The sequence below is a fragment of the Euprymna scolopes genome, chromosome 14 (assembly GCF_053919585.1).
Source record: "Euprymna scolopes isolate OS-2025 chromosome 14, ASM5391958v1, whole genome shotgun sequence".
NCBI classification, from domain to species: domain Eukaryota; kingdom Metazoa; phylum Mollusca; class Cephalopoda; order Sepiida; family Sepiolidae; genus Euprymna; species Euprymna scolopes.
The window spans coordinates 158648329-158675373 of NC_136495.1; the positions used below are offsets into that span (position 1 = coordinate 158648329).

Below are 27045 nucleotides of genomic sequence, written 5' to 3' on the forward strand. Positions count from 1 at the left end.
ACATTTACATTTTTAAATATGATATAGATATTAAACATTTACATTTTTAAATATGATATAGATATTAAACATCTACATTTTTAAATATGATATAGATATTAAACATTTACATTTTTAAATATGATATAGATATTAAACATTTACATTTTTAAATATGATATAGATATTAAACATTTACATTTTTAAATATGATATAGATATTAAACATTTACATTTTTAAATATGATATAGATATTAAACATTTACATTTTTAAATATGATATAGATATTAAACATTTACATTTTTAAATATGATATAGATATTAAACATTTACATTTTTAAATATGATATAGATATTAAACATTTACATTTTTAAATATGATATAGATATTAAACATTTACATTTTTAAATATGATATAGATATTAAACATTTACATTTTTAAATATGATATAGATATTAAACATCTACATTTTTAAATATGATATAGATATTAAACATCTACATTTTTAAATATGATATAGATATTAAACATCTACATTTTTAAATATGATATAGATATTAAACATCTACATTTTTAAATATGATATAGATATTAAACATTTACATTTTTAAATATGATATAGATATTAAACATTTACATTTTTAAATATGATATAGATATTAAACATTTACATTTTTAAATATGATATAGATATTAAACATTTACATTTTTAAATATGATATAGATATTAAACATTTACATTTTTAAATATGATATAGATATTAAACATTTACATTTTTAAATATGATATAGATATTAAACATTTACATTTTTAAATATGATATAGATATTAAACATTTACATTTTTAAATATGATATAGATATTAAACATTTACATTTTTAAATATGATATAGATATTAAACATTTACATTTTTAAATATGATATAGATATTAAACATTTACATTTTTAAATATGATATAGATATTAAACATTTACATTTTTAAATATGATATAGATATTAAACATTTACATTTTTAAATATGATATAGATATTAAACATTTACATTTTTAAATATGATATAGATATTAAACATTTACATTTTTAAATATGATATAGATATTAAACATTTACATTTTTAAATATGATATAGATATTAAACATTTACATTTTTAAATATGATATAGATATTAAACATTTACATTTTTAAATATGATATAGATATTAAACATCTACATTTTTAAATATGATATAGATATTAAACATTTACATTTTTCTAGGAAAATGGTAAAAAAAAAAAAAAAAAATTAAACGCATTGTTGCTTAGTTTTTTAATACAGTAAAATATTCATAAAAAATGCTACTATTAACCTGTAGGCTTGTTTTTCGGCCTCTTGTGTGTGTGTGTGTGTGTGTGTGTGTGTGTGTGTGTGTGTGTGTGTGTGTGTGTGTGTGAGAGGATTTTTCTTTATTATTAATCAAGGGTTGCAGAGTCGAACAACAAACAATGATTTACATGATTGATCTCGATATGTCAATTAGTGTAAACTTTGATGGCGCATATATATACACACACACACACACACACACACACACACACACACACACACACACACACACACACACACACGTTAATGGGAGAAGAAAACAGGTGGTGCCAGAGGGCAAAAATATTGTAACATGTGTAATCGCCTTTATTTTTCATGTTGGATTTTCTCCTAAAAATATGTCCGTCTTTATTAACCGTGTTGGTGAATTTATAGTATTAATGTGTGTCGAATTGTTTTTCTCATTTTGGGTGATATTGTTTTCATAACGTTTCGGTTGTGGTACTCCAGGACTTCTTTAAGCACTTTTTGTTGTGTTAGATTGTTGACTTTGCGAAATTGACATGTAATAGTTTGTGATTATTTCGTTTCTGATTTTTGAGATGAGGATTGATGATTAGTATTAATTGGATCAGCAGGACTGTTGTTCTCATCTGGATTGTTATTTGATAGATGTAAACCTCCGACTTTTTTTTTCAAATGTTTCGAGTCAAACTGCATGGAATTTTGAACAGACCCTTTTATTTGATCCACAGGGTTGTATGCTTTTGATCCATCTGTTATGACTGGGTAAGAATTCTAGGTAATTTTCAATTGTATTTTTTAATATTGCCCGCACCGAGGATTGAACCTAAAACCTTCAGAAGAGTGTAACTTGTAACTGAATTTTATCAAATACTTTATTCACTACGTTGTGAGTCTTTGTGCAAGAGAGTCACTCAAAATGCAATTACGAATTAATTGGGATTTCTCCAGTCATGGCTAATGGAACAAGACCATGCTTCCCCATGAATTAAGTAGTTCTGTTTTTAAAAAAATTCTACGCATATTTCTGAGTTTAATAAGATCCACCTAAACAGAAGTTATGTTGACCAAATAACAATTTAGATGAGAACAGTAGTCCGAATAATTTGAGTGTGATAATGTTTTGACGTTTTTTTTAGATGAGGATTAATAATTTGTATCATTTGGATTACTGTTCTCATCTTGAATGTTATTCTCACAATATTTCAACCGATGCATCCTCCAACCTTCTTCAGGTGTGTTTTGTCAAAACTATGAATCTGTATGGAATTTTGAACTGAACATTTTCGACTGTTCGCATTCCATCAACCATGATCGGATAGAAATCTTGAGTAATTTTAATCATGCTCATAGTATCTAGTATCGCCTGTACTAAGGATTGAACCTCGAATATCCAAATGATTGTCACTTAAATCTGTTACCTAGCACTTGATCTGTGTAGATAATTGACCAGCTCTGACTGAAAGACATCATCTGTTATATGAAGGACAGTTCTGTGTGTGTGTGTGTGTGTGTGTGTATATGTTTGTATGTCCTGCTAAAAGTAAAAAACTACAAAACTAACTACCACAATGTTGGTATTGTATTGGCTGGAATTGCCCTAGATGTACAAGATCTAAAATTTAGAAAAAGAAATTCATTCTCTGGGGGTCAACTGGGTTTGGTTTCATCAAGGGGAGGCAGTTTTTCAGCCGTCTGGCTTTTGGGTGGAGCAAGTTCATTGCTTACTGCCTCAGGTGCCTTAATTGGGGAATGCTGATGGGGCTGTCCAAGCAATTTTTGCTAGGCCAGACTGCTCCTTTAGGGGTGCTGGCTTAGCTCTTCCCAATTTCTGTCACATCCTGCTGAAGTAGAAAGCAAGTAAAAAAGAACGACCCTCTTATGGCAAAAATATTGCAACATTTTTTTTTTTTTACATAGGCATCCCCACTTATCAAGGCCTTGAGGCCACTCGAGGATAAGGATTAAAGAGTGTACAGTAGAAATTGGACAATATAGTAATCGTTAGTAGTAATGGAAATTTGTTAAATTTGTTAAGTTATATGGAACGGCTCATCAAAAACTGGTTTACGTTAGACTTGAAGACAACCTTATTGTAGTCAGCTGGAAAGCAGGAAAACGGAAGACAATTCCACTGGCGTGTAGTTCTAAGAAAGAAGCTTTGTTCATGGAATCTACGTTTAGGTTTAGGTACAGATAAAGAGTGGGGGAAATTATTGATAGTGATTTCTGCGAGACGGGTGTTTCTTGTGAAAGTTTAGCGAGGGGGACCATAGATTGGAGCTCAGCCGAGCACTTGCCATGAAAATAACGATAAAGCAGAGACAAATTCGCAACATCTCTTCTGTGAGAAAGAGGTTGCAGGGAAGAGAAAAGGACGTCCCTTACGAGGCTACAAAGTCTATTTTGAACTCAAGGCAGGATAAGTCCTTTCTAGCAGCTCCTGCCCAGATGTGGCAACAGTACTCCATCCTTGGACGTACTTGGCTCTTGTATAGATAGAGAATTGCATCAGCAGTGAGATATCTACTGGATCGATAGAAGGATCCCACCATTTTTCCAGCGACCTTTGCAACGGATTTAATGTGTGTTCCACTTAAGATCAGGAGTAAAAGTCAAGCCCAGAAGCTTGTCAAAACATGAGGCCTCCCCAAGACGAGAGCCATTCATTTCAATTGATGCCAGATGGGGATCAGTGCTGATGTAAAGATATATTTCTTATGTTAGCAAAAAAAAAAAAAAAAAATGAAGTGCTCGATTGCAAGTAATATAAAAGATATTTTATTTAAATGCTATATATTATTTTGTCCGTCGGGTTAAGGTTAGGGTTGGTGGAACACTTTGATTTTACAGTGGATGTTTTGCAAAGCAAGCAATAAAATGTGTTTTTCTAGTGAAACTAATCTCACAAGTAAATGTTGTTAAGACCATCTACAGTGATCAAACAACCAGGAAGTCATGATACTAGCAGGGCTATCCAGCATTGTCTGGAACAAAAATGTCACATATTTCTATTAAAACTTCTCTCTACTCCTCTTTTTCTTGTTGGCCCTCCTCTTTCTCTTTCACCCAGCCCATTCCTCTCTAGTTTGATATGCATGCACACACGTACAACTCTCCTTTCTATTATAGATTCGTTAACATTTTCTTTACAAATGATAACACTGAAAAACTGGAAGGGTGTATCTCCTAGGTACTATCCAGGCAAAATATCTCTGCCCAACAGGTAATGGGCCACATAAATGGCCTCTGCACCTCTGGGTGTTGATGAGCACTGATCTTCTTCTGATATTTCTACTCAAGTTTCCCACAACCAAAGTAGTGAGATCATCTTTATTTAATAAAAATATTAAGAGAATGACCATAAAAATTTGAGTGATTCTACTCATCGGTGAGAAAAACGAACCAATAAGATGCCAGAATCACTTTATTAAAAAAATATAATGAATTTCTTTAAATTCTTTAGTGATTTAGCTTTTCATATATTTTATTTATTTAAATAAATAAAATATACAAATTACTCATCTCAAAATAATTCCAATAATTAAATAGTTGGCCGAAACGTCATGAAACAACAACTATAAAGATGAAGATAATAGTCCGCAAGAATTACCCCCCCCCAATTCTAATAATTAAATAATATTGCTTTTCATCTTAACACAAAAATAAAACTATGCTCATCTCCACTCTTTTCATATACACTTAGAGAATATAATCTCAAGTTATCAAGTCGATTTTGAAAACACTTGAGAAGCGTAATTATATAAACCTCAGAAAATCTTAGCTCTACATATGTATTGAGCACTTTTGAAAAAAATATTAATTTGAACTTATATATATGAATAAAAAAGAATGCGAAAAGTATAAAAGCTTATAACTTTTCTTTATTCGTTTTTAATTGGTGACGTGCAGGAATACAAAATAATATTATGAAAAAAAAAATTAAAAAACTTTTTTCATAAGTACATAATTTTCGACCGATCCTTCAGTCTTCATCGGTGTAGTGAAAGTATGAGGATGCACGGGGAAAAGGGGAATGGAAAAGGAAGCAAGGTAGAGGAGGAGGAGAAGGAGGTATAGCCAATGAGAAGGTGTCACGTCAGTCTTAAATATATAAACATATAAGTACGCACATACACACATGCACACAGTACATATATACATACAAACGAAAAATTAAAAATTAAACAGTAAATAAAAATGAGAAACGTGTGTATATATATATATATATATATATATATATATATATATATATAAAAAATGTGTAATTAGTATTATTACTCCCGGTGGAAGATTTTAAAAAACCAGAACCTTTTAACATTTCAGGAGTCTAATGTTTACTTATGTTGTGTATATACTGCATAATCACGTTTACACACTGGTTCTTGTTAGATCGTTAAAGTTAAGCAATGTTGAGCCTGGTGATTATTTAGGAACACCAGGTGCTGCATGTGCTTCTGATTTACTTTGGCATTGTTTTCAATTGTTTTGAAACTTTTCTTGTTATTGAAATCAGGCAGTGCCGATTCAGGAGAAATGTGGTTGGGAATTGCGCAATGCTTGCTTTACAATTACATGTGCAAACCTTACAGAGGATATCCATTGCCTCTCATGAAGTCTGTTGCTATGATGAAAAGCATGTGAAGAATACTGCAATGTCTGAACCATCATAAAAATAGCAACAATCAAGTTGATAACATTCTCAAATCTGTGAATAATGTATTTTTGTTCAGTTCATCGGTTTCATTAGTTTTCCGACTGGATCACACAAAAACCATTCAATCAATTTTTACCTTTTGTTGGAAAAGTGATATATGAATCCCAGAAGAACTCATCAAGTTTTGGTATGGCTGCAAATAGTTTCAGGAACCGGCTCTAGCCTAATCTTTAATGTTGAGATTATGTTGATTCATGTACATTTCTTATCTAAGCATTTTGAAGTTTACATTTGATTAATTAGAAAAAAATGTTGGAGATCCGAGACTTCGCTAGGCTCAATTTCTCAAACAAAAAAAAAAAAAAAAAAAAAAAAAAAAAGGATTTGTATATGGACTACAGTTGCTTCAACACTGAATTCTATTTTTGCCTCCTGAAATTTACAAAGGCCCAATTCCGCAATCCTATAAAATACACAAGTAAAATACTCTGGTTTATATGTTAAGTATTTTGGCACCATCTTCAATACAAATTGGTATTTGTACCGAATAGTCTACTCAAAGCTTTCAGTATTTAGAGATTCTTGACTCCACGTTAATTGTAGGCTTAAGGAAGATTTTATTTTTGTGATGGGAGCGTTGCCACCCAGACCTAGAGTTAGTGAAGAGTTTTAAGAGTAGGGAATCTCTATTTAATTAACTCATATGCTATTTTACGTAAGTATGTAAAAAAAAAAAAAAAATGCCTTGATATGATCACAACAGTTTTATGGAATGCAGGAAATGTGACTCATAAGTAAAAAGAAGAAAAAAAGTTAATCACCGTAATTTAAAAAAAACAACAACAACAACAACAAAAATCTGATTTTGATGAAATTTTAAGCATTTTTATTTTTCCCTTCCAAGAGTTGAATGTTGGCTGAAGTACAAATTTGGGCCAGAATAATGCATGGACATAGTCAGTAGCTATTTATGTTGTTACAAAATATAATTAAAAAAAATATTTTGAATCAAAGAATCAAAATTAAAAAAGTTACGAGAGCACTGCTGAAACTCTGTTGTTCTGGTCTCGTCAACAGGTATTAACCCTCACACACTCAAGTAGTTGATAGGTAGCACAGAATCGAGGTTGGTGAGTATTTAATTAATGAACTCCAATCTATAGTCCCTCCTCTCTCTTGTAAAACATTCACAATAAATACTCGTTTAACTACAACCACAGTCAACAATTTCTCCTACTCTCTATGTGTGTCTAAAACTAAATGAAAATAGACATGAACAAAGTATCTTTCCAAGAACTTCCTGCCTGTGGAACACTACACTGCAAGGCTGCTTTCCAGCTGACTACAACATGGTCGTTTTCAAGTCCAATGTAAATAAATTCTTGAGTCATCCTCTTAAATAATCAAATTCCAATTTCTGACCAACCACCTGACACTCATTGACCTTCATTCTCGAGTAACGTTTGACCTTGATAAGCGATGACTCCCTTGTTAAAAAAAAAAAAAAAAAAAAGTCGAAAAAAATGCCTCTTGTTTTTAACGTTAAGCTGAAAATCTGATCTTTAGTAAAAATGAAATTCTGAAGAATAATCTCAGCATGAGACAAAAAAGGTTGTCATTGGGATCTAACAAGACTGGGCAACGGTCAACAGATAACATCCTTCAACATGACGGTATGACGCACACGCGCGCGCGACTAGCTTATCCTTCCAACATGTTTTGTGTTTCTATCATAAGTGTAAACACTGTAGTGATCAGACACTCACATTGGCCAGGTTTCTCATCCATGCAGTGAGTTTGTCCTATTAAATGTTAAAAAAAAAAAAAAAACAGGAAAAAATGTTTGTTACATAATTTTAAGTGGCAAATTAACTGGTAGGTGGTTTCTGTCTGTTGATTCTGATAGCACAAACAATTTAACTTGTTAAGTAATGTGAGGTTATCATTAATGTCTGTAATGTGTAAAACTTATGTCGCTATCAAAGAAAGATAACTCCTGACATTATTTCACAAACCAAACAGTGTAGTGTACGAAAATGGGTTAATATTGTGAAGTTCTATTCAATTCCAATTTGTGATAACCAATGTTTTTTTTTTTTTCTTTTTTTTGAGGGGGAGGAGGTTATTTGGATAAATTTTGAGTATAAACATTTAATCTTTTCTCTTTATAATTGTACAATTTTTCTCTTGGTATGAATACTTTTTTTAACATCAAGTTACTAATTTATTTTTTAATGCTTATTTATTTATTTATTTATTTATTTAAACTTTAGGCGCATTCATTTTCTTTTTTCTTTGCCTTATTGCCCAATATAATTTTTACCTTATCTAATTATTTTTTGTTTTTACATCATCTAAATGTAAGTTCTTTTTGATTTCATATTCAAAGAAACATTTAGCTTGATCTCTACTGTGCTATGAATCATATTAAGAAGATTCAATGTGTTAACTGTTGAAATGAATCTTATATTAACAAAGTTATGCTTCTGTGTACTTTTTATGTTTGTTTTTCAAGAGGTTTAAGGATTTTTTTGCCATGTATAAACTGACTTAATCTAATACTAATTGCTTTGATTAATTTGGATTCTGGACCAATAGAACACCTGACAGCAAATTTTATGAATCCCAACAAAGATTAAACAGTGAATGCTAATTTTACTACCAAAATAAATTTTTGCCATTTTAAAGATCTTTGGAGAGTATTAAGTTTTTAGATATAAGTGGGTGGGGTGGGGGGGGGGGCGCTTGTCCAGTCATAAAATACGCTTAAATATGATATTTTAATTTGGGCAGATTTCGTATTTATTATTATAGAGCCAATTCTCTATTGAATATTATATTTTATCTTGATTTCAAAAGATTAAAAAATAATTTCTTGGATGCCATCAGCTAGAATCGAAACCAAAACATTTAGCACTTCAGCCATATTCTCTATCATTTGAGCTATCAACAGATAGATAAGACAGATTAAAATTAAATCACTTAAAACTATAAATGGATGTGTACATGCGCAAAGGTAATAGAAATATGTTAGCAAGTTGAAATGAACTTTTTGCATTTCAACTTGCTGTATGTGTTATTTATCCAAACAAAGATTTTACTCAAAGTTGGATCTTTTGGACAGTTGTTTCATAGCAAGATTAGAAGGTGAATAGTTGAAGCTTATAGAGTTTGAAAGAAGTTCAAATAATACATTTTTTGTGAGTGTATTAGTAAAAAAAAAGCATTTATGATAATATTTAAACTTTGTTTTTCTTGACATAGACTGTAAACTTGACAATGTGAGTTCAAATTCTGTTGAAGTTGTTTACGAGTGAATCTTTTATGAAATGTATGAATCATTTAATGAAATGTATGAATCTTTTATGAAATGTATGAATCATTTAATGAAATGTATGAATCTTTTAATGAAATGTATGAATCTTTTAATGAAATGTATGAATCTTTTAATGAAATGTATGAATCTTTTAATGAAATGTATGAATCTTTTAATGAAATGTATGAATCTTTTAATGAAATGTATGAATCTTTTAATGAAATGTATGAATCTTTTATACACAGAGCGAAATATTAAGCTAAATCCGATTCTAAAGACTTGATGGAAAACTAGTCTCTTCCCAGAAGATGTAGAAAAGCATTTTCAGATGCGAAAACATTTTATTAACATCTGTATCTTTTTTTCTTTCAAAATTGGCTTCAAACCTGAAAACATTCTTTCTTTCCGACTCTATATTTCAACTATAATGAAAGCTGCTGAAGATATGCACATGGTCGCTAATTAATACATTTTCGCAAACATTTTTATATAAACACCGAACTTCTTTTGTGAAATAATTACTTTCTTGATTTGTGTCTGACATATGCCGTGATTTAAGAATGGCTTTCTGGAAATTCTTTGATATTTTTTGTTCAAGTTGCAAAGATTTTATTTTCATTAAGAACTCAGGTTTTCTTCTTTGCTCTACTCAACATGTACACCTGTCAAGTATTATTAGGTATCCCAGATGAACATCTTATTTTCATTACTAGCTGGACACCCAGCGTTGCCCGGTCATACAATATGCTTAAAAATGATTTTTTTTTTTTTTTTTAGTTTATGCAGATTGCATATGTATTATTATAGAATCAATCCTCTATTGAATATTATATATTACGAGGAATAATTTGCTCGATGGATCAATTCGCAAAAATTGAAATAATAATAATATCATTCATCAACTTCTGTCTGTGTTTGTTTACAATATCATGTCAGCTGATATTTGAGCTTGACGATGAATGCCCGGGAAAAATCACTTCTGATTAATGTTTAGTTTTAAAATATGCAAATGAAGAAATGATTTGCGATTTTAAATGGTACCTTTTCTTTTATTGTAAATTGAACTCCTTAATAAGAAAAAATTAAAATAAAATGGTAAGGTACACCCGAGTTTGAACAGGGAATAATTCGATCTGTAGTTGAATGCTCTACCATTGAACTATATCTCCAGATGTCAATAATTCTGTTTTTTATTTGTGGGTGGGTGGGCGTTTTTTTTGCTTTTGTTTTTTTGTTTTTGTTTTTTAAGAAATGATTTGCTAAGATTTTATCGCCCTTGGTCGATGTAACATAAATATTCTCCCAGTAAAAATTATTTTTTTTATCTATAAGAAAGGGAGACTATTTTTCGATTTTTGTTACTTATCAGATGAATTTCTGCACAAAACCTGTCTAAGAACACTGCCAGACATATAATTTACTTTAGTGTGAAATTTGCAAAAGATAAATTCATCCGTTTCGATACCTAATGAGGAACTCTCTTACACACACAGTGATTTTTTTTTTTAATATATTTTTATATTATTTTTGTAGAGATATCGAAAAGAAAAATCTAACTTTATCTCCACTGTGCTATGAATCCTATTACAAAGATTCAATGTGTTAGCTGTTGAAACAAATCTTTTTATCCAACAACTTTTGATGTAGCCGTATAAAACTTTGCAATATACATTTATACTTTTTTGTTATTCTTAGGTAATTGTCTGCGATTTAAGGATGTTTTTCTGAAAGTTCTTTTCGTTTCATGTATCATTTTTGTTTTTTTAAGTTGCCACGATTTTCTTTTCACGGTTCTAATCGTCATTATTAGAAATTTTTATCACTGTTACATATTACTTAGCAGCAATTTACTTTTGAAGTCAAGTGTATAATTATGTCTCCCAAGTCAAGATTTTATTTTCATTATATTTAAAAGCTGTTAATAAATACATAAAATAGAACTTTGCAAAACATAAGCAATGATACAAAATTTCCTTTGGGAGCACAGTCAGCAGAATAAAATCGACTCCTCTATAACCCCAGTAGATACAGTTGATTGAAACTTTCAAAATGTCTTTGAATGTTGTCAGTGAATTGAGGAAAAACAAGTGAAGCATGCATGGTCCCCCGCGAGTGCACAGTGAATGAGGCATAAAAAAAATGACTAAGTTCAGCATTTGCCCCCCCCCCCCCTATTTAGCCTAAAAAGTCCCTAAAGGATGTTAAATCCTGGTGAAAATGAACCAGCGGTGCAGTTTTAGGCCTTAACATATGTAAATTTGAGTTTTGCACCATGCAAAAAGAAATGACTAAGTCCATTTGCCCCCCCCTCCATTTAGCCCCAAAAGTCCCCAAGGCCTTAACATATTTAAATTTGAGTTCAGCACCATGCAAAACTGCTAAATAGACATACACAGAAAATTTTGGACAAATATGGTAAAATAGTTCCAAAAATGCAATGTTTTTATTAGCTCTAAAAGAGCCCTTGGGGCACACCCAACAGTTATCGCAAAGTATATAGACAAACAAAATTATATAGAAATCAGTTACTTACAACTTTTCAGACAGTTTTATAAAAATCCAAGTCATCAATTTTTTTTTCTTTTAATAAGCACAAAAGTGTGAATTTTAGCCATTTTAACCCGAAAGGCACTCCTAGGGAGGCAACTGGAGTTTTGCTGGAAAGTCCGTTCTGTTACATGTTTACTCGTATCATGTTTAATGTTTGATCAAAATTAAAAAAAAAAAATTCCAAGACGTAGTTATTAAGAAAAGTGTGAACAGACGAACGGACAAGGGTAAATTTACAGGTCCACTCTCCTTTTGTCAGGGGATCAAAAATGAAATTATTTGTTATAACTGTCCTTTTTAAAAACCACAGGATCAAAATGTTTTTTGTCCTTTCTAATATGCTGGTATAGTCTTGAAGGAAACAATGACGATTTTAATGTTAAACTAAATTTTACTCAAAGGAGTGGATGTGTGATACTATGGAGGCCCCTCCCCTTCCCTAAGTGTTGGTAAGTAAGAGAGAAAAAAGAAAAAAGAAATATAAAAAAGGCAGTTAGTTCAGAAACAATTCCTAGTTATCTTTATAGAATGTACGGAAGATCCTATTTCTGGGAGTCTTGCATGACTTATGACTAGAGCTATGACAAGAGAATATTCTTTTCATTATTTTGACTCTGAAGTATATATTAGTTAATTTCTTATGTTTGTATATCGAGTGATGTGGTTCTCGATTGATTAACTGTGTCAGATTTGTACTCGAGAATCAGAACAATAAGAATAGTCGCTTGTCATAGCCCTACTTATGACATTGGTAAAATTCTGACAGCAACTGAATTTTATTTCATCTTTAAATCGTTACGATAACTCATCAGTATAATTAATTTCCAAATCGTTTTTATTTTATTTAAGTGCAAAAATTGGAAAAAACAAACAAACTGTTAACGTTGTATGGACAAATGGATATTGTATGCTTTTATATTTTCATTTAGTCAATGTAAACAAATTGATTTATTTCTTTTATATATCTAATATATAATATATACTTACTAATAAGTCACTACTTATCAAGACCAGACACCACTCGAGGATAAGAAAATGACCTCCAGTCTGTCGTGAAATAGTGGGCATAACATTCGAGACATGGAAATAAGTCAATAATTATTTTTATGCAAATTAATTATTAGATATTTTTATTCAGTTAAAAAGTTAAAAATGTCCTCAGTAATTGCTGTTTAGTGGAACTTTAGGTCATCAAGTCCCCAGTTGCAAATTTTAATTGTACGGCTGGCAGGCTTCTTGTCAGTGACGCGCAGAGAACTTTTTCAGTGCAGGTGCTCAAATAAAAAAAAAAATGCAAAAATGTAGTAACGGTAAGGCACAATACATTTCTCTGAAAAGAGCACTTTTAAAATTGGAGTAAAAGGGGCAAGTGTTTGCCCCCCCCCCCATCTCGGCACATCCCTGCCTATTGTAGGTGTCAACTTTAAGAAAAATAACACTTTTTATATAATTGATGTTTTTGGTTCATAAAGGGTATGCAATCAATTTCAATGAATGAATGAATGGTATAACTGATTTTTTTTTTTTTTTTTTTACACTAATGAGTAACCATTTATCAAGACCAAAAGCTATCTGAGGAGAAGGGCTTGAAATGAAATGATTGTCAGTTGAAAGATGAAGAATATTATGGCAGGATTCAAAATGCTTAATAGAATGAACTAAGTTTGATTACTTATAGGGACGATTTATGACGAGTATTTGACGTTCAATTTGATGACAACCATGTAATATGCAGGGAAGCAGTGCTGTGGTAATGTGTCCTACAGAAGCTCTGAAAATTCTGCTGGGCATTAGACACACTTGGGAAGAAAATATTTTTTCATGTGTTAGCAAAGTGAGTTCTAGCTGTGAATATATTATAAGAAGCAGAGATTGAAGCTCAGTCGAGCATTTTTCATGAAAATATCGATATAATACAAACTCCTGCCATCCCTTTTGTGAAAAAAAAAAAAAAAACTGTAAGAAATAGAAACAATCATCCCTTCCACTAGATTTCGAAATCAATTAAAAAAAAAAATTACATCCACACTGAATGCTCTAAGCGGTGCCTTCTCAGATATAGCAGGTAAAGTCAAATACATTCTGAAGCAGTAGAATGATCCAACCATTTTTCCAGCAACATTAGAAACAGATCGGATATAAGTTCTTTATTTTTATTTTTTTTGCTTTATTTTTTTTACTTTATTTAAAAATTTTTTTTTACTTTACTTTATTTTTTACTTTATTTTTTTACTTTATTTTTTACTTTATTTTTTTACTTTATTTTTTTCCTTTATTTTTTACTTTATGTTTTTACTTTATTTTTTACTTTATTTTTTTTTCCTTTATTTTTTTACTTTATTTTCTTTTTAGTTTATTTTTTTTTACATTATTTTTTTAGTTTATTTTTTTAGTTTATTTTTTTTAGTTTATTTTTTTTTAGTTTATTTTTTTTTAGTTTATTTTTTTTTAGTTTATTTCTTTTTAGTTTATTTCTTTTTAGTTTATTTCTTTTTGGTTTATTTTTTTTTGGTTTATTTTTTTTTGGTTTATTTTTTTTTAGTTTATTTTTTTTTAGTTTATTTCTTTTAGTTTATTTCTTTTTAGTTTATTTCTTTTTAGTTTATTTCTTTTTAGTTTATTTCTTTTTAGTTTATTTTTTTTTAGTTTATTTCTTTTTAGTTTATTTCTTTTTAGTTTATTTTTTTTTAGTTTATTTCTTTTAGTTTATTTCTTTTTAGTTTATTTCTTTTTAGTTTATTTCTTTTTAGTTTATTTCTTTTTAGTTTATTTTTTTTTAGTTTATTTTTTTTTAGTTTATTTTTTTTTAGTTTATTTCTTTTTAGTTTATTTCTTTTTAGTTTATTTCTTTTTAGTTTATTTCTTTTTAGTTTATTTCTTTTTAGTTTATTTCTTTTTTTACTTTTTTAGCAAGCAACAGATTGGATATGAGTATTTTATTTTACCTTTTTATTTTTTACTCCCGTTCATTCATATGGCCACTTGGACGGTAGGGGCTCCTATTTGGGACCCTATTTATGGATGATGAGCAAGATGTTGGTTTACGTTACATTTAAACTTCTACATGTCAACATGGTAGCAGGAAGAGAATTCCAAAATCTAGCTGTTTGTAGGGGAAAAATTATAACGGAAGACTTTCCGGTATTTAGGGACCTCTACATTAAGTTTTTTTTTTTTTTTTGTTAAGCAGGCTTGTACGTTGAGGGGGTACAAGTTCAAGGAGTTCATCAGAGCACATTCCATTAAAATACTTGTAAAACAGGCACAGGGATGCAACATTGCAGGGATGGGACAGGGGTTAGAGTTTAGTTGACAGTGCGGGATCTATTAAATTGGAGACTCTTCTTTGGGCCCTCTCAAAGTGGGAGCGAACCTTCGGTTTTAACTGTGAAAAGTATGAACTCTCTTTTCTATGGAGAAATAGCAACGCTTGTTCTCACATTGAATAAAGTGGGAAGAATTAACATGACACAACCCAGACCAAACCTTGTCATTAATATGTATTAAAATACGGTGTTTATTATGAGTTTAACAATCTGAATCGTTTGCATGATTCAGTTTTTTGTGTAAACTTTAATGTTCAAAAGAAAAACTGTTGGTGTCAAAGAAACCACATTTACCGTCTTACACTTGTAATGGCATTTTTTTTTTCTTTTTTCTTTTCTCCTGTCGTTGGATTTTCTTACAAAAATCAGTTCTTAACTCTACAAAAAAAAAAAAAATGGCTGTCCGATTGTCAATACAAAGCCTTAACTACCGTTTCATTAAATGAACTTTTGGAAATTATTTTAATTTCATTTTGTCAAAATAATTTTTATAACTTCAGCCGGGGGAGGGGGAGTGAAGGGGTGTCATACTGTGTATTTTTATTTTTTATTTTTTTCAAAGATAAAGGAGCCCCCTTATGATTGATTTTGTTGAGTTACATATATCCGAGTGCTCACACAATAATCAACGATAAAGTCCAGACCAGAGATAGGTTAATTTGGAAATTGTAAACAGGCTTTAAACAGAATGTGCTAATGATTGATTGTAGGAATTATTTGATTATAGTATATAGTTTGTTAAAATGTGTATTTATAGAGTGGATTATCAGCTTGTTTCCTAAATACTTTCCTCTATAAGTTGAACGTTACGTTTAAAAATTTAGTTTAGGTCATTTTCTGTGGTTATATTGAATCCGATTTGTTTGAAGTTTTTAGGTTTTTTTTCTAGTTTGATCTGTTAAAATTTCGCAGTATCATTAGTTCATCATCTCTGTATATTTTTATATCGTTTTTGTTTATGCTTTATTTGTAACATGTGATTTGCATTCAATTTGGTCCAGAGTTATACATACAGTAAGCAATATTCCATAAATTTCAATAGTACCCTTAGTTTTAATGTTTTTCATAATCATGGATTTTGATAAAAAAAAAAATTAGAATCTGTATTCAAGACTTAATGTTTAGCATCATTATATGATTTTAATCTTCGTAAAAAGACGTGTTTTTTGGATGGAATTTTACGATTCTTGGGACGGAGGTTTAAAAAAAAAAAAAATCATATATATATATATATATATATAAGATGGCGTAATAAAAGGAAAAAAGTTAATTGTAACTTCTCTCGCAATTTTTGGATTTTTTTTATCATGCCCATAGGCATTTTTCTTTTTAAATTGATAAGTGCTTTTTCTTCTGATGAGTTAAGGACAAAATAAATTCATTGATTGAGATAATTAAATGAATGATTTTGCGCTACGAAACAGGTGCTGTCAAGAATTGTGCATCTCAACTTAAAGGAATAAACGGTGAGATGGTCAACATCTTGAAATTTGGAATATATATTTCTGTCATTTATTTGTTATATGCTCTGTAGTTACATCGAGCTTCAAGAATTAAAGGATTGGTATTGATAAAAAGGTGAAATATAATTGTCGAAACCTTCACACACACACACACACACACATATATTGCCACACTGATGAGTTGTGAAACACTACAGTATGTGGATGACTATAATGCTCCCTATCTTAAGTTGAGCATTTGGGAAGTGATATACAAATTACCATTAGCGTATAAAGCGATGCTCTTTGTGTAAACAAATTGAGCTTAGGTATTTGGACAATGTCAAAACATTGTTAGTCACTGCCCACATAGCTGCAGTTGTATAGCGCAACGGTTAGAAGCTCTGACTGTCGTTTAGGCGATCGGGTTTTGATCCTGGCTTGAGGTAGTTGCTTGTCTAGCCGCACTGATGAGCTGTGAAACAGCGAAACAGTACTGTATGTGAATGACTATATATATATAATGTGTGACTGCTGAAATCTGTAAGGATTTTGTCTTTATTTGCTGCTTTTATATCTTATCATTATTCCTATCACTCTAAAATATGTAAGTAGCATTAAGGATTTTCTTGTCGGGATGATGGATGGAGGGGGCATTGCTACTTACTATTGCCATGAAAGATTTCCCTCCACCTCCTACCTGAAAAAGAAGTAAGCAATGGACAAATATGCCACATCATCAAGATGCTGACGAGAACGTTTCTTATATCAGCATGGCGTTGAGGATAAACTAATATTTACCTACCAGCTGAAACTGTTTAATCAAAAAAGTTACCTATTTCTCAGGAAAGTAGGGAGCAGGGAAGGGGCCACAGCTCCTCTTGAATTGGGTATGTTTTTTGACTGAAACTATCATTGCTTGGCTGATTCTTTGCTGAAGAGTGGGGTGTAGGAAGTTTTAAGGATGAGAATCTTGTAGACAAAAATGTGCATTTGGGTAATTTTTTATAGCCCTCCTCCCTCAAAATAAACCTTTGTGGCAATTTTATAAGTTGTTTCCATTTTCTCGACTAAAATTAGTCCGTTTATCTATATTGTATTTCTCTGTGTCTGTTCTACTTTTTCTTGGAAATTATTGGGCCGATCTAGCTGCAATTTTGTATGGGCCTTTGCTATAAGGTGCAGCAAACTAAGTATCCGTTCAATGCACAGTTAGGGAATTATAGGAATTAATGCAAAAATATGCATATATTTAAACATATTAAACTACCAAGTTGGCATGAAGTGCCAATTCTAAGTCGACATGCTGTAACTTTTACCCGTTTTTAATAGGCAAAACATCTAGTGAGGGAAATTGTTGATAGTGGTTGTAGTTAGATGGAAGTTTGCCATAAATGTTTTACGGGAAGGAAACCATAGAGCAAAGCTTAATCAAGCACCTGCCATGAAAATAACGATAAAACATAGGCTCACAACTTCTCTTTACAACAGAATTATTTTTATTTATGTGAGGCGCTTTGTGCCTTTTCTAAAAGAAATGCGAGGCGTTTTGCACCATTTTTTTTTTTTTTTTTTTTTTTTTTTAAAGGAAATGTACGGTGTGACTGTTAGGAATTAATTTTAAATAAAGGAGTATTTTTAATACTTAACAGCAACCTAAAGAATGTCCAAGGCAAACTACTATACAGAAAATTTTTTCTGATCATTTTTTCCGTTTATTTTCCTGAGTGCAAGGATGTAAGTTCACCTTTTTTAATGCAATGTTTTATTTTTTTGTTTCTTTTTATAATCCTGAGAAAAACATCTTTCTGCTTAAATCTCCAGAGCTTCTCATGAATGAGAGTTTCCCCGTTTTTTGGTCGTTTTTTTTTTTCTCAAGAAAAAGCTGATTTCTTGCCAAATCGCTAAAATCTTACCTTATTTTACAGCGGCTATCTTTGTTTTTTTTTTTTCCTTTTTTCTGACTTGCCTTATTTTTTTACCTATTATATGATATTATATTATGACGGTTGTCTCTAAAAATATTGCTTTTGCCGTGAAATCTAAGACTTCAAACGTTTCATTGGTTGGCGAGGTAGATGTCTTTCCTTTATCAAACAACTAGCCTGGGGGCCAGGCGTTGCCCGGGTTTTTGGAAGTGTGTGTTGAGCAAAAAGAAAAAAACTAAGAAAGATAAGGATAATAGTCCGCAATAAATAGATACCGATCTCATGAAAATCTGTTGCCTCTGTCGAAAGTTGTAGGCAGACATACATACACGCATATATTTGAACAGACAGGTGAGATTTCTATTATAGATAACTCTTTCTCCAATGTAATTTAAGACGTCGAGCAAAGCATTCTGGTTTTCATAATGGCACATCAGTGTTGGTAAGCAATCTGAACTTTATAAAATGACAGGTTTTGTAACCGGTAGATCTTTGACTTTAGCTGGTCGTTGATCTTGTCATCTGGCATTGATGCACATCTCAGCTTTGCTGAAGATATTGCTGTCATCAGCGAGTTTCGAGTCGTCTGTGGAAGGTCCTATCTGCCATCTTTCATGTCATGTTCGTATTATCAGACCAAACTGCTTCAGTCTGTCCTTCTAGGACAGGACTTGATGTTGGAGGTTGGATTAACTCTGAGATGAGCAAAGCATCATCTGCATACAAGAGTGTCTAGGGCATGTGACATTGCGGGTCCTTTTGTAATAAAGCAAGACGTATGAGACTGTGGGAAAATATCAGCAGGCGCTGTTGGATAGCTGTCTTGCAAACAGCAGCAGCCGAAAAAAAAGCACATATGCAAATTAGGAAGTGCGCGCAGTCAGAAGAAAAAATAAAAAATACTCCACACGGTCGAACGGGAGAAGCAAAGTGTACACTGAGTAAAATGGATGTGTAGAATCGAAGGCAAGAAATGGCTGGCGTGAGGTCGGGGACAGAAAGAAAAATACACAAGTGAGATGGACGTGTGGTAGCCAGAGACTTTTAAGCTGGTGTCAAGATGGCAGGGTTTTGTTAATCTCATGACAGATGAAATGAACAGTTAGAAAAAACAAGCATTGTTTGGAAAGTAATGGTGATAAATGTCTTTTGCTGAAACAGAAAGAAAAGCCGAGTCAGATTTGTTTGTTGTTTGTTCCTCTAATGTTACACTTTGTGATGGTATGCATGACAAGAATGAGGAGCAACACAAGAGGACCTTGGTATACTCCCTCACAAATGCACACATAGTGACTTTCTCTTAGATTTTATTTCCTTAGTTGAAACTGGAGTCTAAAAAAGAAAAAAAAATGTCAGCCTAATTAATCTTACTATAACCTCATTGGTAAAGTTGCCTGTTTTTTTCTTGTTTACCAAGTTTGATATTTGCTAAACTTTTTTCACATTGTTTTACTACTTATCACGAGTATATAAACTGTTTTTTTTTTTTGTTTTCTTTCGCTCACTAAAAACGTGCATGGAGTGACCTGCCAGGTTGGGAAATTCATCTGTTTCAGCTTTTTTTTTTTTTTTTTTTTTTTTTGTGTGCGTGTGTTATTGGCACTCTGCATCTGTGATGGACAGATTTATGGCTTCTAGCATTTAGCACTTGATAAATTTAATTTAAAAGAAAATGCGAAACTCCAATGCAGGAAAAAAAAAAAAACCTAATTAAGTTTTAATATTTATAAAAACACAACCACAAAATTGAAAAATCTAGTTACAATTAAAAAAAAAAAAAAAAAAAGACTACATCAATGCACACACGTTTCTAGCAGGATTGCAGAATCTGAACATAGTTGTGACTCCAATACTTAAAATTCCAAAATATCCGATTCTGATTTCTTGTAAAGTTTTTGATTATTCAGACTTTTAATTCTTTGGAGAATAAAAAATCTGATTTCAACTTTTCGCATTCTTAAGAGTCCGATTCCGTCTAAAACTTCTGACTTCCTCTGATGCTATAATCCTCATCACTAGTGTAAAAAATGCCATTTATGCATAGCAGTTCATATTGTTAAGCTATGTTTCATTGCCGCACATATATTTTATATTTACTAGCAAGCCGCCTGGTGTTGCCCGGTCATAAAATACACTTAAAGATTATATTTTAATTCATGTGATTTCATATTTATTATGAAGCGAATTTTATATTGATTATTATATTGTACCTAATATATAGTGATTTAAAAAGTAAAAAAATTGTGTGCCATCAGATATAATCGAAAGCAAAACCATATAGATCTCCAGACTTATCTGTTAGATATTTGAAGGCATTTGTGGAAGATCTTGTCTGTAAATTTGGATGCTGCCATGTTTGTTTTTATCAGTTGAGCTTCTTGTTGTAAGTCTTAGAGATGAGCAGAGCCTCATACAGACTCTTGGTGATGGGAGTCCATGACAAAAATGAAGAGTAGCAAACAGAGGATCAAACCTTGGCAGACGTCAACCATGATAGAGAAGTCCTTAGACATACCAGTGTCAGCTGGCACAAAACTCAAGGAGTCAATGACCATCCCTCTTGAAGAAGCCCGCATAAATCAGGCGAAACGTTGAGTATTTAGGTCCTTCCACCTCCATTTTATTTCATTGCAAGATAAACAGAACAAGCATATGAGAGACATTGCAAAATGACCAAAGTGTAAATGAAAAAATAGATATTTAACAGCTAATGATATGGGGAAATATTACACAAAACAATAACAAAATAAAAAAAAAAGAAGAAAATGGTGAGATGCAAATGAGGGGGGGGGTCCAGCTTATACTGAAATGAACAGAGGAAGAAAAACAGTTTCATTTAACTTCAGAAAACAGCGTACAAAACAAAGTTTGAACTTGCATGATCGATGCATCCAGGCTGTCAAATAATAGTGAAAATGAAATGTACATTTTTTATTTAATAAATTGGTGAAAAATCTGCCAGATCTCATAAAATATTGCTGATTTAGCAACCAACTGAGCACCTTGATAATTTTGAGTATATCATTGGAACTTTACTCTTTCACTTGTCTTGCATAAAGACTGTAAAAGTCCATATATGGTGGAACATTTTATAAGCTTCTTTCCTCAAACCAGTTGTCTTTGAAGCTCTCTCTCTGCCCCAATCATACCAACATGCAACAATTTAAATGTATATGAACAAATATTTTACTGTCCATCTTCCTACCCAAGTTAACCCCTATAAATCTGGCATTTGTTACAGTACACCTTGTTTGGCGCATACGAAATTAAAAAGAAAATTAGATTTTCTGCAACTAAATTTAGAAAATAGTTGTATATATGCAGAAATCTACTAATATCAAACTTTCATTTGCTCTAAATTATCTTATGGGAAGGGAGATTAAAAAAAATTTTTTTTTTCTTCAATATCTATAACGTGGATCAAACGAAATGCGTAGCATAGTCATGCTATCATCTTGGTTGATAAACGCACAGATTGAATGCGTACATCTTATTACTATGTGTTCTCGCTTTAATTTTATTTCTTTTTTCTTTACAGATTCAACTAATGAAGATCAACGAACTAATGTTTATCTTGTGCCAATTTGTAAGTAACATGTAATTAAATTTTCCAACATTTGAACGCGTGGAAATGATTGAGCCTAGTTTAACTGTTGTTGAGTGTCGTTCATTTCAAATGAAATCAGATGACTATTGGTATTCATTTCCCTGTTATCTTTCCAGTTAGCATTTTTTCTTTTTAGAAAGATATCAAGTACTTATGCGAAGGACCATGTGAAGATTGCCAACAAATTAAAATGTTTCTGTGGAATGAACTAGATTCGAACTTGGCACCCGCAGGTTGTCAGTCTGTGTTGTTAACCATGTAGTCAGTGTCATCTGTCATTGTTGAAGTGAAATCCTGATTTTCAGTCTCAACTAGAATCATTATCGTGTGTTCATTTACTATTTTCAAAACAAATGCGCATGTCTTATACAATATTCTGTCTCGTCTTCGCAGTGTTGTCTTTGTGTCCTCTGATGAACTCATAGCACTTGTGCCCCCCCTCGATGTACATACTCTCTACTAACCTAACAAGCAGCAGAATCCCACCTCTTCACTGTTGCGGTCCCTACATGCTGGAAAGCCTTTTACTTTAATAGTTTCTCACTTCGGAATGCTAGATTTTGGAATTCCCTCCCTGTTTCTTGTAATTCCGACTGTGCTAATCTTCAGAAATTTAAATGTAATGTGGACAGACATTATGCTGCTACACTTTCCACAGTCCCCCATCAGACACAATCCCAAATCGTTGCCACTTATGTTCCCAGTTACAATATGTCTTGTTTTATGGTAAAATTTTTTTTTTAAATGCTTATATTATGTGATATAAACCCAATCTGTTTTTCAGTTTTGATCTAATGCTGAGCAAGAATATGATGGCTTGCTTGAAAGTGGTTCATTTTCATGTCTGGAAGTTGAGATTTCTTTGACAAAGATAACATATTGACAGTTACCCTGTCCTTAAAATGTACGCACATGTTTTAATTAGGCTAATTACTTACCAACCACCACAATATTTCATGCTATGCCGCAGATGAAAAAACATCTTGTTTGAATCGAGAAACAAAATGAAACCAATCTTTCTCTCACAAAAAACAAGTTTACCCTTAATGGACCTAAGATTAGTAATAGGGTAATTCTTTTTATTAACCTTTCACTGTGAAAAAGACGCACAGAATTTATCTCATAGCAAAATATATTTTGGGATAAATGTCTTAAAAGCTAGAATCACTCAGAAATGGATGGATCATTTTATGTTAAATTGTATACAGCCCCCTCACCCCATCCATTGTTTAAAAATTTGTTTTTATTTCATTTTTTTTTTTTTTATGCCATTGGCCACTTAAATCTCTAAAAATCATTCCATCTCCTTAACTCGATTCCGAGAATGGCTTAACAACCCAGAAGTACATAAGAGACATCAGAGTGTGTATTAAATATGGTGAAAAAAAACATCACTGTAAATGATCACTGCACCTGAAGAAGGCGGGAGAGCAGATCGGTTGAAATGTAAATGTACAGGGTGGAACGATAACATTGTCGCCCTAAAGAAAACAAGACTTCAGCTTTATTTTTAAACTTGATTATGTAGTAGAGCTGACATCTATTCAATGTAGCCACCTTCAGCCTCAATCACGGCCTCAATATGGGTCTGGAACTGAGAGCATGCTTTTCCACAAACTCCTGCAGGCGAATAGCAAATACTCGGAGGATGGCGATGATCAAGCTGGCTGTTGTGGGAGGTCATGTTGGTGATGTTCTCAGTGTATGACCAAACAAAGTAGCTCAGTGGGTTCAGGTCGGGGGAGGAGGAGAGGGCATGAGAGAAGTGTACAAAACCGTAGCACTCTTTCTGAAGCCAAGCCTGAGTCTCTTTAGACTTGTGGGCTGGCACCACACTCTTCAGCACATCCAGGTACACTTTGGTGTTGACTTTCAAGTCGACTTCGAAAATGTGAGGTGGCATGATGTGGACCTTACTTGGAACCACACCAAAGACAATAACTGTGGCCGGAAACTTTTTCATCACCCTGGGCATCTCTCTATTATTTATGGGCAATTGAGTGATGCATTTTGAGGGTGCTAGCAATGGTCTTGTTGTCATAACTTGGATTGGTAGAGAGCATCTGAAGATGTGGTTACACCCGCATCAAAGTTGAACCTAGTTCCGGTACAGAGGTCTATGGTGTTTGCTGCTGGTCTTGGGACCAGCTACTCATCCCTATCTTGGCCACTGCGGACTATTGTGCATGGTTTGTTTTTATCTGGGACTCCCTGCGTTCTATGGGAGGAGCCAGTTCAACCCATCCTGGGTGAATGTTTCAAGTAATTTTAATTTCTTAAATCTTACCAAGACTACGAAGCATCAAATCCGTGCTTCTGTGTGCTTCAATTCCTGCAACAATTTTATGTGTATATTTCAGAGATATTGACAGCATTTAAGCATGCCACTTGGTATTGGGTTATTGCTTTCATAAGTGTAATTTTCGTATGATGCTACAAGTAGATCAGTAGATTACAAAAACACTTTTATCTTAATGTCTGAAGAGAATGTGTTGTTCATTATAGACTTTGAAGACATTAATGAAAAGAATCTAAATCTGTTAAAAATGAGAATTGTCGATAGAGATGGATCTCTATAACCGAGATATTTTTGTTCTTCGGATTATCTTCTGCTAGAACAAAGAATTGATGCAAGAAACATATTTTGTTTAATCAGGGTCTTTGGTATATCTTGACCCGTCATCCAACTCTATTATATAATAACTCACAAAAATATAACTTGCAAAAATATGTGACTAGATGGAACATATCATTACTCGTACATAGGATGAGCGAACAGATACTACACTGTACCCCCTCCCAAATGGAGGCGGTATAATTAATATAAAAAGTAAAGAAAGCCTGTTCACTAAGTCGGCTTTATCTGCTGACATCACATATTATGGTATTAGCAGATAATCAATTTGAAAGACATGTTTGACTAAAGGGATAATTTCACCCTGAGCAAGTACAGTAAAGTAAATTTTTGGTCCCTCGACAAAGGAGAAATTCGACTGAGTAATTCACTCCCGTTCATCTGTTCACATTTTTCTCAATAATCATGCCTTGGATTTTTTCAAAATTTTGCACAAACATTAGTCATGGTGAAAGTAAATTTTTGCCAGAACAGATTTTACAGGATAATTCTAGGGTGCATTATAGGGGTAAAATTGCCTCCAAATCGTTCAGTTGTGGAGGGGGACCCAGCATGCTCGGTTTGTTATTTGTTAAGTGTATTGAGCAAAAACTTAATTTCATGACCTTAATTGATAAGATTGTCAAAATAAACGGAAGAATCTGTCTGCAATTAAAAGTGATGGATAACATTTAACAAGAAACAGATTAAAAATTCACGTTTTTAAATAATTTTTAAATGAGATTTTTTAAATTTCAATATAAACAGAATCGTGCTTCTTTTTTTTTTATGCAATTTTAATTTTTTAATTTTTTTTTTTTTTTAAATGAAAATCTCATTCAGTATCAATTGTCTAACTGTTTGACAGATCTTGCTTGCTTATACTACAAACATGATGTCACGTAAACAGTAAACAGGCCTTGATTTACGTTTTATAAAGGTCTTGGTAATACCTCGGAGGTGACAACAGAATCTATAGTGCACTACCTCACCTACTAAATTGAACATTTAAAGTTTGTGCATTAGTCTGAAATAGTATAGTAAGCTGAAAAGAGCATTGAAAAATATTAGTATAGGTTTGGCTTCAGTTAGATACCAAATCTCCATTAAGCAATGTTTCTTGCTGTCTTAGCTAAAGATATTCTGACAGAATGTAGTTTTCTTCAGCAGTGAGCAACTGTAATTTTCATCGTCTCCTTTGACCTGTGTTGACTTGGGTGAATAATCTGTCACACTGCAACATGGTACATAGGCTCACCTTCAAACGAACTCCTATTATTGAAATAGTTTGCTTTTGTACAGCCCAAGATCATCTAATTTGCATACGTACGTTGAGAATTCATGTTATTTTCATGTGACCGTTAAGCATAAAATAAGCTGCGTGTCACCATTTGGTCTTTTCTATTAAGTAACTGCACTTTCCAAAATGCACAAACATGTGGGTGTTTCTGAGGTGACATTTTCGCAATCCCTACAACTTTCCTTGCATAGAATTATAATTATATATGAAATGGGAAGTATCTCTGTAACCAGTTTTTTTTTCTTTATCTTCTGCTAAAACTAAGAACTGATGTAAGAAACCTGATTAAGATATTTTACTTAACCAATCAATGTATTTGTATATCTCGGCTCTCTATCCAACTTTAGAATAACTAAAGAATAACTTTAGATAACTAAAAAAATAAAGCAAAAAAAATGATGAAATTATAAGACCTTTGTTCAGTACCATTGAAAGTGGCAAGTACCGTTTTTTTTTTTTTTTTAATGGTTTTTTTTTTTTAATGTTTTTTCTTTTTCTTCTAAATTACACCACTTGATGATGATGACAACGTTCTGCTTCTGAAGTTATGGGAATTGTCAAGAGGATTGTTTTCAATTTTGTAATTTCACTAAAGACATCATCTAAATTATTTCCCAAGATAAATCTCAGGATCTCAATTAATTTGCAATATCCATGAATGTCTGACATACTTATATGAATATTTGTAGCTCAGTTTCAAGCTTTTCTTTATCAATCACGCTTTAGTGGTTACAAGTATCTCGTTCATAGAGTTCTTTCTTAAAACTAACAAAGCTTTTTTTGTTGCACAATTTTGCAGCTTATTATCTTGAAGATAAATTGCATCAAAAACAAAAATGTGATGTTATTTATCTTGTCTGGGAGATCGGGGTTCAATTCTCAGTCGAGTTTTATTTAAAAAAATGATTCTTGATGCCCTCGTACTAAAAACTCGACTTTATAAGGGGCAAATCAATGGGAATAGTGGTGTAGCAGCTAATGAACAGGGAGC

The 27045-nt window shown here is 32.0% G+C and overlaps 1 protein-coding gene across 2 annotated transcripts in view; it reads left to right on the forward strand.

Moving 5' to 3' along the window:
- The window catches only part of LOC145293310 (uncharacterized), a gene marked incomplete at its 3' end in the record, with an annotated part of 166094 nt that overhangs the window by 4016 nt on the left and 135033 nt on the right, over positions 1-27045 (forward strand). For both annotated transcript variants that reach the window (XM_080139956.1, XM_080139955.1), the window contains 1 exon segment: positions 22072-22119.